This window comes from Pinus tabuliformis, chromosome 2_1 (genome assembly GCF_031772625.1).
Source record: "Pinus tabuliformis cultivar Carrire ecotype Pingquan chromosome 2_1, CPIR1, whole genome shotgun sequence".
Classification (NCBI taxonomy): domain Eukaryota; kingdom Viridiplantae; phylum Streptophyta; class Pinopsida; order Pinales; family Pinaceae; genus Pinus; species Pinus tabuliformis.
The window spans coordinates 174,036,253-174,055,833 of NC_142299.1; the positions used below are offsets into that span (position 1 = coordinate 174,036,253).

Sequence of the window (19,581 nt, forward strand, 5' to 3'; positions counted from 1 at the left end):
GGTAGAACCCACGCTCCCAAAAATCAGAAATTTTATTAATTAAATTACAAGAGGCAAGAGCCCATGAAAGCCTCCTCCAAACTCAAGGAAAATCTTTTACAATGAAGCCTTAGACCATAGACTTTTCCTTGATGAGTTACTGCTGCAAATGAGGCCAAGGAAGGGGCTTGAAATCTGAAATTTGCAAAGGTTGCTTTAGATACAAAAATTAGAATCAAGAAGGGGGGGAATTTGCACCAAAGCAAGAGAGGCTAAGCCTCCTTAAGCCCACGGCCAAGAGAGAGAAATACAGCCGCAAAATGGAACTCGGTATTGCCAAAGAGAGCCTCAAATGCCCACAGCCAAGAGATAAAATTAGTCTTGAATTTAGAGCCCAAGGTCCTGCACACAAATTGTTAATAGTTTCAAACGATAAATCCTACAAGTTGTGACAAGAACAAGTTAGAGAGAGTTGCAAAACAAACCAAGCATTAGCTATGAAATTAATAAATAGAATTACAAATGTATGTGTACAATATAATCTACAAAGGCTAAGCTAAAGAGTATGAGTAAACTCTCATCTTTGATTAGCCATGATTTAGCTCTAAAATAGCTAGATTATAGCAAATGAAGCACAATACTTGAGAAATAAATATAGAATGGATGATGCAAGATATATGAGCCCAAAGCTCAAAAGAAATCCTTGCAAGAAAGATTTGAATGATAAGACTTTGGCAATTGACAAATGTGGGTTCTCCTTCAGTATTTCAAGAGTGGGTTGGTTCGCCAGAGAACTTCCCCTCGTGCTTGAGGCTTGATCCAAAAAAATATTTTCTACACTTCACATAAACCAATTAGATCCACATGAGCTTAATCAAATGCAATGAAGAGAAAATTTTAGAAATATATTTGACATCAGCTAAAACATTTCTCGATCTAGAGCAAGCAAATAATCCTTATGCTAATGTGAGATAGCTACAAATCAACACAACTTGAAAAGCATAATGGGAATAATAGCATAATGAAACAAGTAGAAATATAAGAGCAAGAATATCAAGAAGTTACCATACACAAGGAGAAGAACACCTCAAATGTAACCCCAAAGTCTTTTGTATTAATTTGCAAAGAGTGTAAAATCTAGCAGAGTATCTTTAAGCCCAATAGCTCGTATTCCAGATTACAATATGAGAGCCTAAGAGTCCATTATATAAGAGAGTGGGCGCAAATCACAATGAAGCATCCACATTGTTAGTGCTTGAAATTTCACCTCAGGCTGAGAAAGGCAAACTTCAAGGCAACATCAAACCACTTAGCCTCGTAGCTAGGCCTACGGGGCAGGAGAGGGCTCTCTCCTGCCCCGTAGGGCTAGCTACGAGGCTAAGTGGTTTGATGTTGCCTTGAAGTTTGCCTTTCTCAGCCTGAGGTGAAATTTCAAGCGCTAACATATTGGCGACCATACTGGGGAGAACATTCGACTTGTTGATTGTCTTGTCCCAGTACATGAAATCAAATTGCAGATCTGATGCTGATGGTGGACAGCAGTCAGATACATATGCAGGCTGAACCATTCACCTGGCAACTTCAATTCGATCCAGACATTCCAGTGCTTGCTGATCCCTTCATGCAATGGTAGGGTATGTGGCAAACCTTACCCTGTGTGAAGCTGTAGAAGGAATAAGAAAGGAGTTAGCAGATACTGAATTTGATGAAGATGTTTTCAGTGCCTTGCTTCATTTGTTGAAATCTCCAAAGTTCCCTTGGTTCAAAACTAGATTTTGTGAGTTAATTGTTGAAAGAATCGAAAAGGAGATTCAATGCTTAGATGAGCAAATCCAGTCATATGATTTCCAAGACCCTAAAAAGTTCTTGGAAATCCTTCCTCCTTCGCAACAAAAAATAACAGACTTGCCTACAGATGTTTACATTGACAGTGTGCAGCTGGAAGTATGTATTGCAGAGTTGGGGCAGCCAACAGAGTCCGGCTTCCGCGATCCAATGGCAACATACATGGACACATTTTTCAGTTTGATTGATAGATCAGGTTGTCTTGTCCGTGACCAGGCTCATTTTGATTGATAGATCAGGTTGTCTTGTCCGTGACCAGGCTCATTACGTGCATGAAGGGCTGCCAACAATTATATCTGTGTCCTCGTGGAAGCATTCTCAAGCGGCATCATTCTCAGGTTTACTTGAATGGTTAATCTGGCATTTTAGTATTACCTGATCTATTGTTTGTACAGCAGATTAGGGTAGATGTTGTAAATAAATAAGCAGCCAAAAGGCAGCATTTTGTTCCAGTTTCATTACAGTTTAGTGTGAGGTTTGCTGAGTCAGTTTTTCAGTCAATTCAGTCAATTTCCAGCTAATAAGTTGAGTCTTCAGTTGTGTTGATTTGTTGAAATCATGACTCCATTGCCCAATGGGTGGAGGCATTGTCTGCTCTCCCAAAGTTCTGTGGTTCTTGGCACCTCCACGAAGCGGCAACTGCCATCCCAAGTGGAGCCGATGTTAGACTCCGTCTTATGTCAGTGTGAGATTGATTCTTCTTCAAAACCCTGTTTTGAAGAAGAAATCATTAAATGTGTTGTTTTAGAATATGTAATTTATTCTCCAGCTCTTCAAATGGCAGCAGTTTCATCAGCTCCTATCTCTGCAAAAACATAAACAAAAGAAAACAAAACATCATCAGCAATCAGAGGAAAAGCAAGTTACAAGCTATTTGGAGAGGTCTCACTGGAAATCCCAAACAAACTTCACAGCTATTGAATCAAATGATTGTGTTAGCGCTGGGAATGCCCTGCGTCCTATTGATCAACGGAATGTGATCCGAGGTGATTTTGTGCCTGTTAGTGGTGACTCTGTGAGTAATATGTCTTTGAGGCAAGTTCTGCAAGAACACAAGGAGAAGAGAGGCATTATAAGGCCTCGAGTTATTGAAGATTGCCATTGAGAAAGCAGGCTATACTGGCGAGGTTGTTATTGGCATGGATGTAGCTGCTTCTGAGTTTTACATTGAGAAGGATCATGCAGTTCATTTTACACAGGAATTTGAATCTCTTTATACCAATGGACCTGTAGGTGGCGGTGGCATCAAGACTTTCACTGCCATTGCAAATAAAGTATGGACTTTGTATGAGCAGTATACACAATATTTGACTTATTGCAAGTCTTCTGATTTATCTCAAAACACAGGGAATGGATATTTGCCACCCACTTCAGCCCAGATTGTGAAATTAGAAATGGCTGTGTTAATTTTACCGTGTGAAAGTCGCGTGAGTGTCTAACGGCGTTTGTGAACCTCGCAGTCAATTTTATGAATTGTGAAGAATTGTTTGAGTTGTATTGCAGTGTATGTCGGGCAGAGATCCACATGATTTTGCAATATTTTATAAGCACACAACACCACTCCAGGACACGGTTGCCTATTTTAGTATGGGCGTATATATTATGTAGAGAAGGCAACACCACTCCAGGACACGGACGAGGAGCACCAGGATGTCAAGGCAGAAGTCAATCAGAGTCTGGCAGCGAAGTCGTTCATGCCCCAGGGTTTGAGGACGAGCTTCTTCAAAACATCTTCCTCGCAGGTACTTAACAGTAAATTATGGGTACAACGATGGAGTATTTTCATGATCCTATGACCACCCATGGATCTAATGGGCTGGAGGAAAATACCTCAACTTCTAAAAAAAGTGGCGTGGAAGGAAACGCCGAAAGCTTGGAAAAGCTAGACAAAGGATATTTACAGTATGGTTGCTCACATTATAAACGGAGATGCCGTATTCGAGCGCCATGTTGCAATGAGGTCTTTGATTGAAGACATTGTCACAATGAAGCAAAGAATTCTGTCAATGTTAACCCCAACAGAGACATGATGTTCCTCGACACAATCTCCAAAGGGTCATTTGTTCACTTTGTGACACTGAGCAAGATGTTCATCAAGTGTGTATTAACTGTGGCGTCTGCATGGGGAAGTACTTTTGTGAAACTTGCAAGCTATTTGATGATGATATCTCAAAACAGCAATACCACTGTGATGGATGTGGTATATGTAGAACTGGGGGCAGGGATAATTTCTTCCACTGCTTTAAATGTGGTTGTTGTTATTCGATTATGTTGAAGGATTGTCATCCTTGTGTAGAAGGAGCAATGCACCACAACTGTCCCGTTAGTTTTGAAAGCCTGTTCGAGTCCACGATGGATATTAATGTACTACCTTGTGGGCACACTATTCATATGGACTGTTTGAAAGAGATGCAACAGCACCTACAGTTCTTTTGTCCAGTGTGTTCGAAGTCAGTTTGTGATATGTCAAAGGTTTGGGAGAAACTTGACGAAGAGGTTGCTTTGACACCAATGCCCGAGTCCTACCAGAACAAGAAGATCTGGATTTTATGTAATGATTGTAATGCAACTTCAGAAGTACCGTTTCACATTGTCGCACAAAAGTGCCTGAACTGCAATTCGTATAACACCCGGCAGACCAAAGGATGTCACACCACAGACACTTGTCGACAATAAGTGTTGCCTTTGTGATGTCTAACTGAAGGTTCTGATGAGCAATCCTATACCAGCGGCAGTGATTTGGGTAGCAACAGCTGGCTCATGAATATGGCCCAAGAGCGCTATTCAAACGGAGCCAAAATACTTTAAATTGGAACAACGATATACATCACAGCCGAAGACATAGGATTCGATTCCTATTTCAAGACTTCAGTCCTGATCCTAACGGGATCTGCGCTCCATGTGTCGGCCATCAGAGGATTTTTAGGGAGACGTTGTTTTATTTTAGAATAGAGGAAACGCTCTTTGCCATTTTTATAATTGCAGGTGAAACAACGCCCCTGTTTTGGGGTCGATTTGTTTTTCCTTAGCAGATTTTTATTTAATGTATTTAAAAATCATTTGTAAAAGGTGTGTGAAAATAAAAGAGAGTTCTGGGCGCTGGTGGAGGTGTGTGTGTAACAGAGCTTTCTTGTACAGTCTTTGACAGAGTTTTTAATGAAATTACACAGCTCTGGCTTCTGAGATTCCTGTAGTGTGAAAGTTAGCATAAGTTTTTCTTCTGTTTCATATGTAACCTGTTATGTTTCATTTCACTTCATGATCATTTCCAGTTGAACAAATGAAGAGTTTAGGTAGAATTCATAATGTTTTATGCTCTGCCTATAAGTTTGTTCATATTCAATGTTTTCCTCTGTTTGACAAGGATTCATCCTCTATGCCCTTGTCAGCTCCTCAGCAGTCTTGCCATTCCATTTAATCTAAATTTGGTGTTAAATTTCTCACCTACCTTGCCTCAGAAGATAATCTGGGTTTTGATTACATTTCTCTGTTCAAGTTGTTTCTTTACCCCATGCAGCCCAGAAAAATCCCATCATTTATTAAAAATCCTTTTTCATCAGTTTACTAGCCTAAAATCAGTGTTTCCTCATTGGTTATCTCGCCCGTTGAAGATCTTTACCGCGATAGACCGGAGAGAGCCCTCTCCTGCCCCGTAGGGCTAGCTACGAGGCTAAGTGGTTTGATGTTGCCTTGAAGTTTACCTTTCTCAGCCTGAGGTGAAATTTCGAGCGCTAACAAGTTGTTGCATTTATTCCAAGAAATTTGATTTCCTTGAGTGAGTGGTGCATTTATGATGTAAGGTGCTCAATCATCCTCCACATGTCCCTTGACTCAACTCCTTGACTTGGGATAATTTCCAAGCCATTTCCATGTCGTTTTGTCACATGGAGCAATTTATTTCTGTCCATTTAATTTATTTCTAGTTTAATTTATTGCCACTTTTTCCACTAAACTTAGGAAAAGTGGGTTTTAATGGTCTAGAACACATTTTTAATCCCTCAAGATGTGTCATAGTAGAAAGTTGAGGGTGAGAGGCGTAATTTTTATTACTCATACCCCATACAACTTCTCTAAACAACACTTATTTCATTTCATATACAAATTTTATTGCAATTTATGCCTTGCGGGAAATTTTAAAAATTAAAAAATGACTCTGTAGACCTAACCAAATTCCACGAATTTTTTTGTGTGATCTAGTATGATAGTATACATTGACCCTAGACACAAGGACTCACCCAAGGCCTCACCATCAAGTTGTACTCTGGCTTTAGGGTATATTTGGAGGAAAAATCTCAATTAATTATTAAGTCCTAGTAGGGAGATGATAATTTACCAAGTGAACAAAAAAAACTCCCAAAGTAATACTCACCTGATAACAAAATCTCAAGCTACCTAGCCCTGTTACATGACTCAAAACTCATCAGACTAGCATCACTTATTACATTTCCCTGCAAGGCTTGTGGATGTTGATTTGGGGTAGCATCGGATGTGCTCTAGCCATGAAATTTGGTGGAGAGGTTGGGGCACATGAGATCTCCAATACCCAGAAAGGGTTTGGGCAAATTCTAAACAAATCAGGAGACATTAAAATAATTAATATTTTAATGGAGTCCCTAAGTCTAAACTTAGTGAAAATAAAATATTAATGTGTATTAATATGAATCTGTGTTGTATTAGGGATTGTTGAAGGAGAGCACAGAGCGAAGCCATGGAAAGTCAAACGAGGGTTTTCTTGTTCGTCTATGCCAGGTCTGAATCCATCGATGCGCTTGAGACCTCCTTCTTTGAGGCCTTTGTCTCCGCATGTGGATTCTCAGAGTTTTCACAAGCTCGGACTGCAGGATCCGCAAGATTTTTATCACATTTGGGGGTTTTTCACCTGCAATGCCTTGGTGAGAACCGCGCAGAAAATGGAAAATGCAGGGTCAAAGAAATGAGTTTCCCAAGCTTTGCAGATACACCTTGGTTATTTCGATGCCTCTTTTTCTTATCAAGATACCCTTCTACCTTAACCCTCCGAAAGCAGAGTCTGAAGATGGTACCGAACCCCTGCTGCGATGCTTCAGCCGCCGTTGCAGCCTTGTCCTCGGCAGCCGCTTGGCCTCTGCGAAGACATGATGCCGAAAAGGAAGCTCGTTTCAGAGTTTATCGGAGGTGCATCTCAGAGAGGATGCTCCAGGCGGAGGTGGATCCGAAGGAAGAGGCGATCCTCCATGAGTTCTGCACAGGCGCGCGCAGCATTGGCAGCTCTGGCCCCGCCACTGATCAGTGGCCTCTCCATAGATCTGCAGCCATTCCCTTTGCAGCGAATCCGAGTTGGAGCGAACGATACAGTATGCTGAAGATTTTTTCTCCCCTGCTGCCTCCTTCGCGTCAAGAGATGGGCGATTCAAAAGATTCTGGACCCGTGCTGCTCCAGAATTCTTTTGAAAATTCCTCTGCCCCCATTCAAGTTCAAATAGCACAGATCTCTGGCAAGACCATTCTGCAATGGGTAAAACCCACAGATCTGGTGCAGAACCTCAAAGCAAATCTGGAGAACCGGCTTGGGATCCCCTCAGCCCTTCAGAGACTTATTTTCCAAGGTAAACAGCTCGATGATCCTCTTCCTCTCTCTTTCTACAGCATAAAAAACAATAGCTCTTTAGTGTTTTCTTTTCGCTTGAGAGGTGGAGTTGCAGGTCAATCATCTTCTGCTCCTCCATTCTCCTACAAAGCTGAAGTCCGCTCTGAGATTCCCTCACCCCCCTGAACCTCCCAAACCCAAGCCTTTTTTGGTTGACAAATTGGAGGAGGTTCCCTCTGTTGAGATCTCCTTCTCTAACCTTGCAGACGACACCCAAAAATTCGCTGAAAGGGCCATCATCTGCAGATTCAATGGGCTCTGGCCTCGTTCAAAGGATCTTTATGAATGGATCAATCACAACTGGACTCACCGTTGCAAGGTTTATTTCTGTGCAAAGGGATATTTTATAGTGCTGTTCGATAATCCCAAGCACTATGAAACGGCTTTAGAAGAAGGCCCTTGGTTCATGGGTTCAGCTGGCCTCTTCTTAACTCCATGGTTCCCAGACTTTGACCCAGCCTCTGCAGTCATCACTAAAGCCCCTGTCTGGATCAGACTTCCAAATCTTCCAATTCACCTGTGGCACACATCAGTATACAAGCAAATAGGCAACGCCTTGGGCAGCTTTTTAATGGGAGATTACGAGAGGGAACAGCAATGTCTCTATACATATGCCAGAATATGTGTGGAGCTGGATTTAAGCAAGGGACTGCCAGAGCAAATCAATCTCAAGATCAATGACACTATTTGGACCCAGGTCCTAGATTACGAAAACACAGCCTTCAGATGCCACCATTGTCACCTAACAGGGCACCTACAGAACTCATGCCCATCGCTGTCCGCAAGAACGAAAAAGGGAAACTTAGCAAAAACCAAACCTAAGCGTTGGATCCCTTGTCATCCGCCGCCAGATGGGAGCCCTGGCTCCACAGGTTCGGAGGATGAGGAAAGTGATTCAGAACCGGACCAGGCGCCTCAGCCGATGGATCAGCCCACAGATACTAAAGAGCATACCCATGTCACAGGGATCTCCCAGAAACGGGCCCATGAGACATCCTCCTCTGAATCAGAAAAGGAGAGCCCGAAGATAGAGAATTCCAGTCTTCAAGTTATTTTAGCTCATACTCCCCATGATGGCTGGACAAAAGTCAACAAAAAAAAAGGGAAAAAACATTGTGTTGTAGTTTCTGCCCCTGTGGGGTAAAAGTCAGTTTGTCAGTCTTTGCTCTCAAGTCATTTGATGTAGCTCCGAGATTGATTCTTCTCTCCGGAACCGAGGTTGATGGTTTCATCATTTCCAGTCTGCCAGTCTCTTGTATCTCTTGATTGTACTATACTTTACTTTAAATAGAATTAGTCTTTACTCAGAAAATAAAAAAAAAAAAATATATATATATATATATGAATCTGTGTTAGAATGGTCCAAAAGACATGGATCAAGCCAGATCTAATCTTAGCCGTTGATTAGGGACTTAATCTCGGCCGTTGATATGTCAACAGGAAAAGTATAAGAGGAGGCTTGAGGGTCACTTGGAGAAAACACCAAAGTGATCAATCATTCTATTCTCTAGAGCGGGGTTTGCTAAGAGAGATAGAATTAGTGATCAGGAGATGCGGCCGAGGGGAATTTGAGTATAGGGAGACAGAGAGGCAGAGATAGTGTCGGGAGAGCAGCAGAGCAACCAGAGAGAAAGACGCAGGAGCAGCCAGTGCTCACGCAGGGCCATGCAGAGGCAGCTAAGTGCTGCGCAGAGCACCAAAGGGGCCAGCGTAGCTGACGCAGAGGCTCAGAGAGCTAATGCAAGGCCTCCTGGGGCTGACGCAGGCCAAGATAGGTTGACGCAGGGCCAACGCTGGGCTAGGAGAGGCTGACGCAGTCCAAATTGGGCAGACGTTGGGGTTTCTGGGGCAGATTGGTGCTGAGTAGCTGCCGGAAGGATTATCCCAGGTTTTAGCCAGTAGATTTGTCTGAAACTGAGAGCTATTACTACGAATGAAATTCTCTGTTGGGTAGGCCAGTTTCGGCACCCAAATTGTACTCTAATATTGCTTAATAAGAAAACCCTCAAATAGCCGCACCGATTTTCCCTCATTGGGTTTTTCCAGGGACATTAGTCCAAAAATAATGGTGTCATATGGTGTGTTTGTTCTTGTTTCTTTTAGTTGTTGATTTGTAATATGTTGAGCATGCAATAGTGTTTATTTTCAGTATTTACAATGTAAATAACTTGTTAAGGAAAATAACAAGTAGGTAGGAATAAATCAGATAAAGTGCATGGAGGGTTTCTAAGTAAACATAGAAACTTCAACAGTGGAATCTAGGTCCAACAGAAAATGATAAGAAGAAGAAGTAGAGTTGTAGAACTCTAGTAATATGATGATGACTGATGGTACAAGCATCCTTTGGTACATCATTGGCCATGGATTCTTCAAATAATCCTCAGGTGCCACTCTAGTGGTCAACATTTGGCTCCACATGGGGATGTATGCTAGATAGGAAGTGATAGTGTGCAAGAACCTAAAATCTGCATCCACTAACAAAAGACATATATCAGCAGTATCCATTCAAAACATCATCAAACGAAATCAAATACAGAAAAAGAAGAAATGGAAATTTATTCTAAGAGCATAAATGATAATGTATTCATGAAATAAAACTACTTAACCAAAATGACAAGGGACAAAGCCAGAAATATGATACAAAAAGATGCCCCATGGCATTAGATATCCTCTTTGTAGAATAACTTGAGCCGTTGGCCATTTACAAGTAACTTCGGTGACTCTCCGTCCAAGGTGTTCAAATGGTAGGAATTATGTCTTATTGCTTCTCAGTCCAAGCTACAAACTGTCAAACTTACCATGATTACCTGGCTTTTCATTCCTGCAATCCCATAGCAAAACCATATCACCATTAGAAAAACTTTTATTCCTAGATGATTTGTCAAAATTCCTTTTTACCTTAGATTGATTTTTACAACAATTTTCAAAGGCTCTTCTCCTAGTTTCATCCAATTCTACAATTTGGTCAATCCTATGTTGCACAACATCTTTATTAGATGTAAAACTTTGTAGCAATTGGTAAGTTGGTAGCCTCAAGTACACGAGAAGGGTAATATCCAAGCCATAAACTAATTCAAAGGGACTTTTTCCTGTGGAACTCTTCTTTGTAATCCTATCAGCCCACAAAGCATATGTAATTTTACTATCCCATGCTCGTTTGTTATCCCCTACTATCTTCTTGATTATGGTTATAAAATTTTTATTGCTAAACTCATTTAGGCCATTACCCTGGGGATAGTAGTTTGAAGAATGGGATAAGAAAATCCCATACTTAAATTCAGCAAAGCTAAAAGCCTTGGCATTGTCGGTTGTAATCTTGGCAGCGACACCAAAACAAGTGATAATCTTAACTTCAAGGAAGTCCATCACTACTTTGTCGGTGGCATGTTTTGTAGGGATGGCTTCTACCCATTTAGTCAGCAGCAGTTAAAATCCATGAGTAGCCATTACTTGAATTTTCATTAAATTTCCCTATAAAATCAAGCCCCCAATGTTGAAAGGGAGTTTCCATGACCACAGGCTGAAGAGGCAAAAAAACTAACTTTTGCTTCCCAATGAATAGTTGACAATTTTGGCAACCTCTAACATACTTGTGCACATCAGCAAAAATAACCAACTCTCAAGATTTTGTGGGTAGTAGTCTTAGCAACATAATGTCCTCCACAAAATCCTGAATGAAACTCAGTAAGAAGTTTTTTGGCTTCAACTTCATCAACACATCTAAGTATTACCCCCTCTGGATTTCTCCAACCTAGACCATCCTTCATAATGCAATACTTAGTTGCTCTAAGCTTTAATGCTCTTTTTTTATGGCCAACTAAATGGTTAGGACATCACAAATTTTGCAAATAATAAATAATGTCTCTATACCATTCACGTTGACTCAATCTTTGAAGTTATGATGATGTTGATTCCAAATCATTTTGACAAATCATGCCTAACACTTTCTCATTCCCCTCAATCAAAATTTGGGCCAACCCTTGGCCCTTTACTAGCTTGGTGGGTCTAATGTCTAAATCATATTCTTGAGACCCACCTGGCCTTGGTTCCTAAGCAATCAGTTTGAGTTAAAATGTCTTTCACAACAAAGTGGGGGACAAATGCAATTATTCTAAAATATCCTACATAAACTCTAAATTGCTTAAGGGACTTGACTAAGGCATAAGTCTACTTCTCCATGGAGCTATACTTCAACTCAGACCCTTGAAGGGACCTACTCATAAAAGCAATAGGATGCTCATGCCCTTCATTATTCTTTTGAAGCAACACTCCAACAATAGTATATTCTGATGCAAAAGAAAAATTCAAAAACTCCTTTGAATAATCAGGACTCATTAGAACAGGTGCTTTAACAATTGAATCCTTAATTTCCTGAAAACCTTTTCTTCCTTCATTTCCCCAAACAAACTTAACATCTTTCTTTAAAAGGGTTTGAATGGGTTTAGCAATTTCAGCATAATTTGGAATGAACCTTCTAAGAAAATTGATCTTTCCTAAGAAGGATTGAAGGGTTTTAATATTGTGAGGCAAATGAATCTTTTGAATTGTCTCAACTCTTTCACGGTCAATCTCGATCCCATCATTGGAAATGATGTGACCAAGCAACTTCCCCTCCGTCACTCCAAAAATAGATTTAGCAAGATTTAAGAATATTCCATATTCTCTACACCTATCAAAGATTTGCCTTAGATGGCCTATATGGGAAATTCCATTTTTAGGGAAAACAGTTAAACCGTCTTGATAAATCTCAATGAATTTCCCAATTAGACCCTTAAAGTTAAAAGCATAGTCCATAGCCCTTTGAAAAGTTTCTCCGGCATTTGTTAATCCAAAAGGCATCCACAAATATTCAAAAGTCCCCCATGGTGTGGTGAACTTTTTCTTATGTCTATCATCATTCTTCACCATGATTTGGCTATACCTTGATAATCTATCTAATAAAGACATCATTCCAGATCCTATTACCCTTTGCAATAATGTTTCCATATTAGGTAAAGGGTAATTATCCTTTTTACAAGCTAAATTAAGATTTCAAAAATCTAAACATAACCTGATTGACCCATTTTTCTTTCTCACAATAACCAAGTTTGAACACCATGTGAAATGCCTAGTGTGAGCTATAATTCCAGCTTGGACCATATTTTGCAACTCTTTTTGCACCAAGGGGGCTAACTTAGGATTTATTTGCCTAAGTTTTTGCCTAAAGGGTTTAACATTTTCATCTTTAAGACGGATAGTATGTTCCATAACATCCTCCCTATATCTTTTTAACTCCTCATAAGAAAAGGCCAACACATCCCTATATTCTTGAAGTAAATTTATCAATTTTTTCCTTTCTTCCTCACTGGTAGCGTTCCCTATTTTAATAACCTTTGGATCATGAGGGGTACGAATGTTTATTTCAATTAATTCCCCTGGGTCAATTTTCTTATCATCTTTTTTCTTCTCAGCATCATGCCTATCAAACATTTGCTCCATGACTACACAATCCCTAGGAGTGGGATTTGACACAATAATAAACTTCTCATACTTGCAACCTTCTTCTTTGTAGTCAACTTTAAAATCAGAGAATTCCTCCACATTATTTAAAAAACAAATCACTTGGCTTTCATCATTAAGGACTTGTCAATGCTCAATATCATCATGAACTGATGGTCTAAAAATAATTTCCATCTTGATCTTATCATCCATCAAGTTCACCCCAAGTTGTAAAGTAGATGCAGCAACAGTCAGTTCATCAGCGTGTTTATTCCTTCTCTTGGAATTGTTTGAAGATCTAATGCATCAAAATATTCTAAATTATCCCAAACAACATTATAATACTTCTTCAATCTATCATTCTTGCATGCAAATTGACTCTTTATTTGAAGAATGACTAAATCATAATCCCCCTTGATACTAAGCAATTTAATTTTCAAGTCCTTTTCCAACTCAAGCCCCAGCAATAAAGCTTTATATTTTGCTACAATGTTAGTTGCATCAAATTCCAATCTATAGGCAAACTTGAATATATGACCAAGAGGGGAGTAAAGGACAATTCCAGCACCCTTACCAAACTTTGAAAGAGCAACATCAAAATTCATGTGCCAAATCCCATCTCTCTTACTTTCCACCTCCTCCAAACAAGCAATAGAATTAGGCAAGATAGCATAATTTCCCAAGTTATCAGATTCATACACAAATTCATTATGAGGCTCCTTGGGATTTTCCACATGATACTTTCTCTCCAACTCCCTATCCAATCTAACCATGGTGCCCTCGCTGTTAGGGATGGTAGCATAACTTAAATCCATTTGCAAACTACCCCCTATATCAGCTACCCACTTTCTAGACAATAACATCCCCCAAGCATTAGGCACATCAATCACCACAATATCCATGGTGATCATAATATCAGGATGTACAGCTAAGTGGACTTAAAGATCCTTTATCAAACCACAAACTTCAATCATTTTTTAATCCATAGCACAAATGTTGTGGTAAGGTCTAGAAATCCTCAAGTTTAACTAATTCATGACCTTCTTAGTCATGACACAAGATGATGCCCCAGAATCAAACATACAATTGTGCAAAAGCATTCCATTGACCAACATAGTGATGAAAAAAGGTTGATGGTCTCTGTTATCTCTACACATATTACTACTTTGCAAAGTGATAGGGGCATCCTCATATCTATCCTTGGAAAAATTCGACATTTCTTTCCCATGAGGTGCATCAATAACTTTCAACAACTTATACCTTTGGGAGGGAATCTTCATGATTTTAGTCACAGGTACTAAAATATTTGCATTATTTATCCATCCTCCCAAGTCAATATTCAACTTAGATGTGGGTGGAGTGAAAGTTTTATGGGCATTTTGATTTCTTTCCTTATTTCTTGCCCTTTCTTTATCTTTGGCTATCTCTAAAATCTGATTTGATGAAGGCTTCTCCCCATACAATTCAGTAATCCTATCCAACTCTTCAAAGTTATTCACACTATGGGAGGATGGAGACTTCTTACTTATCTTTTGGCTATTCTCCACAACTCCCATCCAATTCTCCAAGGACAAATGATGCTCTTTTCCAACTACATTGATTTGCTCACTTGTCCCACCCATTTCTCCTTCTAGGATCCTTCTTGCATAAGGACAAGTCAGTTCATCATGCAGTTCATCACAAGGTCTACAATAAGGCATTGAATCATCAACTAAGTTGGTAGACTCAAGTGGATTTGGTGGCCTATGCTCATTGGGAGGTCCCCTCTTTTTCCATCTATCATTACCTCAATTTTGGAATCTCCCAACTTGATTTCTTTCCATGGCTACCAATCTATTTTGGATGGCATTCATTTGACTAGTGTGATTTGCCTCCATACTCTTAATGAGTTGGGTTAATTCTTTGATAGGATCATGTGTAGTCTCTTCCTTGGCCTTGCCTTTGGAATCATTAGATTTTGATGGCCCTCTATTGAAACCAGGAATTTCAAATTTTCCTTATTGATTTCTAGCCCTTTCCATCTACAAGGCTTCAGTTTGAGCTACACCCAAATTTGCAGGCTCCTTCCTCCTCAACTCATCAGTAGTGTCAACACCAAAAGCATCTAAATATGAGCATAAGAGAAATTCATCAGGAGGTTTAACAATAACAGGCATGTTTCTTACCAAATCATTGAATCTCTTATTAAACTCCTCGATGGTTTCATTCTCATTTTTCTCCATGTTGCTAATGGCATTGATCAAGTGCCTATTTTCTTTCTTTTCTCCAAATTTTTCCAAAAAAAACATTTATTATGGCTGCTAAGGAGTCATATGAGTTAGCAGGTTGCTCAGTGAGCCAATCAAGAGCATCATCTTCTAAAGAGAGAACAAAAAGTCTCATCTTTACATCCTCATAGTTAGAGGTGTTACACCACTCAAAAATGCAAACATTAAAGTTCTTCACATGTGATGTAGTATTAGTGGCATTGTTACCTTGAAGGGAAGGCAACATTTCAATAGTCTTGTCAGGGTTATTGTGAGGATAGCCATTTATGTTAGTAAAATCACAAGGAGCAAAAAGATCATTCATGCTAGGCTCTACTTGTTCTTGAAAAAGCAAATCAATATAAAAAATAGCCTCTTGCCCAAGATTAGCAAGACTTCTACTATGAGATAGCCTATTTAACCTCTCTCTAAAAGTCTTTCAGGCTCAAAAGTGGGGCTAACTAGACCACTTGAACATCTCCTAGTAGAAACTCTTGCAAAATTTGAATTCGATGGAGTCGCCACTTGAGCAAGAACCTAATCCTAAAGTTCAATATGATAAAAATTAAAACCAAAAGTTAGTCGATTTCTCAAGTACAAGAAGACTTGTCCCTGACAACGGCGCCAAACGATGTTGACCCTGTCGCCTACACCTACCTACAATTAGTGAGAAAAGCCTTTAACCCCACAAGGTGTGGTTGGTGGTAAGGAACTAAGAGAAAGGGCTTGTTGTCGCACAGAATGTCTAGGCACCGCGACAATGGCTCAAATCGGGGGCTGTCACCCTGATCCCCAATCTCTCCGTTTAAATTGTCTCCCTACAGCAGGCTAACGGGGGTATACCCTATGGAAAAGTAGAATGAAGAAGAACTAGTTGGGAACCAACCAGTTCGGGAGACACAGTGAAGCGATCAAGTACTTGATTAAGATTTAGCAAGACTTATAGGATTTGATTAGATTTTAAACGATTGATACCAGTGCCTTATGGAGTCAACGATCTTGCTAGGGAAATTAAGACCAAGTAATCAATTAGCAACTGCTGCTTAAATGAATGACTATTTTATATGAAATGCAGATCCTAAAACTAATGTGAGATGCAAGAATCTTGGTTAATTTTAGTTAAATGCCTATTTAAATGTAAACCCTTCAATCCTTTCTATGTTGAGCCTGATTTTGTAGAAATTAGCAGAGAGAAGATCGGGAGAAGCACACTAAGGTGTGATTAACGATACCTCTCCTGAAATTCTAACATACCCGGGCCTCCGGCGCTGCAGAGAACTGTGGCTCTGGCGACTACAAGGTCACCATTTTAAGTACTATTAAAAAAGGCTTCTCAAGAAAAGACAGATGGAGATCTATCTGTCTATTGACCAAGCTTATGCTTGGAAGTAAATTTTATCTATGCAAAGTTAACTTATATGCAAATGCACCGGAAGATGAGATGAAGTTAGACTCAAGAATGGGAAAACACTTATGCCGCGAAAGCCCTCAATTACCCAAATGAAATGCTCGCCTATTTTTAGATGAAGACTTAGAAAATAAACTCCTGAAGATACTATAGTTAAAACACCAGCTTATTTCAAATCTTCTTGATACAATTTAGCTTAAAGAGAACAAAAAGAACTTTGCAATTCAATATCAATGTCAACAGATGCTCAAAAAAAATACTCAGTTTATGAAACAAAGGATATGCATTTTATCACAATTCCATGACAAAGTACTTAATTTTCAGAAATTAATTTTTAGGACAGCAGTAAAAAAAACTTTATGACAACAGCAATCTGACAATGAAAACAGTAAGCTATCAATGATATCTTTATGCCAAAAATTTACCGAAATTTTTTCAAACTTGCCCACATGAATTATCAAAAAATTTCGGCTTGTTATGATGTGATTTCCGGAATTATATCAGATTTGATATACTTATTACAGCCAGCAATTAAAACATGAAATAAGCCTAATGATTAATGCCCAACTCAAGAAATTAATTCCTTAATGTACTAGATAACTTAGGAACTGATTTCAGGCTAACCCACATGAAATTGTTCCACTCTTATATTTCAGACTTCAGAAACAGAATTATTCAGAGATAACAGTGACCCAAAATGTAGATCTAAGCCAAATTCTTGATACACATCAAACATAAATGACTTATTATTGTATTTAGCAATTTTTTAGTTAATTTCAAACCACTTAAATGTGTTTTTCACCACTATTACAAAGGTATATGACTGTTGTAGACAGTGAGGAAAAAGATGGTTTAGAGATCAAACCCTTAGGCCCTAGGCCTTGAAGATCACTTGCCCAAGTTGCCAAAAAAAATCGATATCTGAAACACAAATTTTTGTCAAATTTTCTGCAAAAACCCACCAATGATTAGCTTCGAAAAATCAAATATTCAAATCAAAAATGGAGCAAGGGAATCTAAGGCCAATGAGAGCTAGCACTAGGCCCAATAGAACTAGCGTTGGGCTAGGAGAAGGCAGATCTGGGCTTAGGAGCCCCAAAACTTGAAACCCTTGTTCTGAAAAAAATTATTTTGCTTCAGATCTTCAGATTTATTGCAAAATCTTTAATGGTTGGCCTTGTAAAAAGATTTGGGATAAGATATTGTCCTCCAGGGCCTAGATCTGTTTCAAAACCCCCAGATCTGCTTGAAAAATCTCAGATCTGAAGATTTACTTGGTTGATTTCTCAGATCTATTCTTGCAAACAATCTTTGAGCCCAGATCTTGCCCTCCAGGGTCTAGATTTAGCTCAAATCTGAAGATTTACTTGGTTGATTTCTCAGATCTATTCCTGCAAACAATCTTTGAGCCCAAATTTTGCCCTCCATGGTCTAGATCTAGCTCAAATCTGAAGATTTTCTTGGCTGATTTCTCAGATCTATTTCTGCACAAGTGAAAAGAGAAAAACCCAATACCCAATATGTACAAAAATAGAGAAAATTCCAAAAACCCAAGTGTTAAAATTCAAAATTATGTTACAAAATTTCATATCTACACAAGTAAATAACATATCTATACAAATAATTTACAAATCTATCAGATCTGAGGAGTATGAGTCCAACTCCACTCCCAGATCTGATAATATAAGGCTCTTAATAGCCAGATCTATCAAAATTTCCACAAAATTTTAAAAAGATTTTGAAATTTTAGAGAGGTACTAGCCCAAAAACACCCTGCAGAAAAGGGATTATCGTTAGATAAATCCTGAGGCTTATATGAAGTAGGCTCTTCAGAAAATATGTGTTGAGAGTTCACTGGTCCAACCAAGAACTATCCCCAAACGCTCAATGAGAACCTGAGAGATCTTCTACAAACACTAGATCAACCATCAAATCAAGTAGAGAAATAGAACAACAACAAAATTCTGAAGAAATAGAGATACCTGCTACTTCAATCAAAATTAAAAATGTTACCCTAGATCCAACAAACAAAATAAGATACCTGTATTCAGATTATTTTAAGAGAGTTATTGATTGATAGTTTTCACATAATATTAAGAAGAAATTAAAACAATGTTACCATAAATTCATGAAGAGGAACACTACAGCACGTTGAAACCCCAAAGACTTTTGCATTAATTCAAAAAAGTATACAAGAGAGCTTGAGAGCTTAGTACACAATCCAGAAATCGGATGATCTCAACTGACAAATGACCTCCTATTTAAAGATAAATCTTCCAACGGCTAGTTCGAGTGATCCTTGTCAAAGTGATCTCGACCGTTGATGAGGATCAAAATTTTTTTAATCTCATCCGTCGAAATTTTAAATATTAAGGAAATTTCAAATTTTTCAATTAAATGCATTTTAATAAATTCAAAAATTAAAATTTTGCATTAATTTCCTCAAAATTTTGACTTTGACTTAACCCCAGGGACCCAAGGCATAAAATTTAGCAAAATAATCAATTAACCTTAGTCCCTGGACCTGTTAAGATTTAATTTTTAAGGACCCACGAATTTTGCCTTTGGAAAATTTAAATTTACCTAGGACCTATAATTAATTAAATTTCTGGCTTAGGATTTTAATTAATTTTGTCTAGAAAATTTAATTAATTAACCTATGAGGGGATAAATTATTTTTCCAACCCTCAAGACACTTTACATCATTATTTTCATATCTTTTACATCACAAGGGGGAAAACCCATCTGAAACAGACCCTCACAGACCACCCAGTTCTGCGACACGAATATAATCTAGCAGATCAAGCAATTTGTAATAAAATAACCTAACCAAATAGTTAGGATTATCCCCAAATCACTTTTATATATACTCAATCTAGAACACTAGGACTCCCCTAAGATCCCAGTGACAAAATCCATTCCGTCTTTGGGGTAAGGCTGAAGGAAAACTCTGCCGACCATCCGAGAATGGATTGGTGAGAGAAAAAACCTCCCAGAAT

General features: G+C 38.9%; 1 protein-coding gene and 1 pseudogene across 1 annotated transcript in view; one reads left to right on the plus strand and one right to left on the minus strand.

Annotated features, from left to right (window-relative positions):
* The window catches only part of LOC149199265 (suppressor of mec-8 and unc-52 protein homolog 1-like), a 197,214-nt gene that overhangs the window by 88,468 nt on the left and 89,165 nt on the right, over nt 1–19,581 (minus strand). The window lies entirely within an intron of this gene.
* On the plus strand, nt 3,568–4,541 carry LOC149199267 (putative E3 ubiquitin-protein ligase RZFP34 pseudogene; annotated as a pseudogene).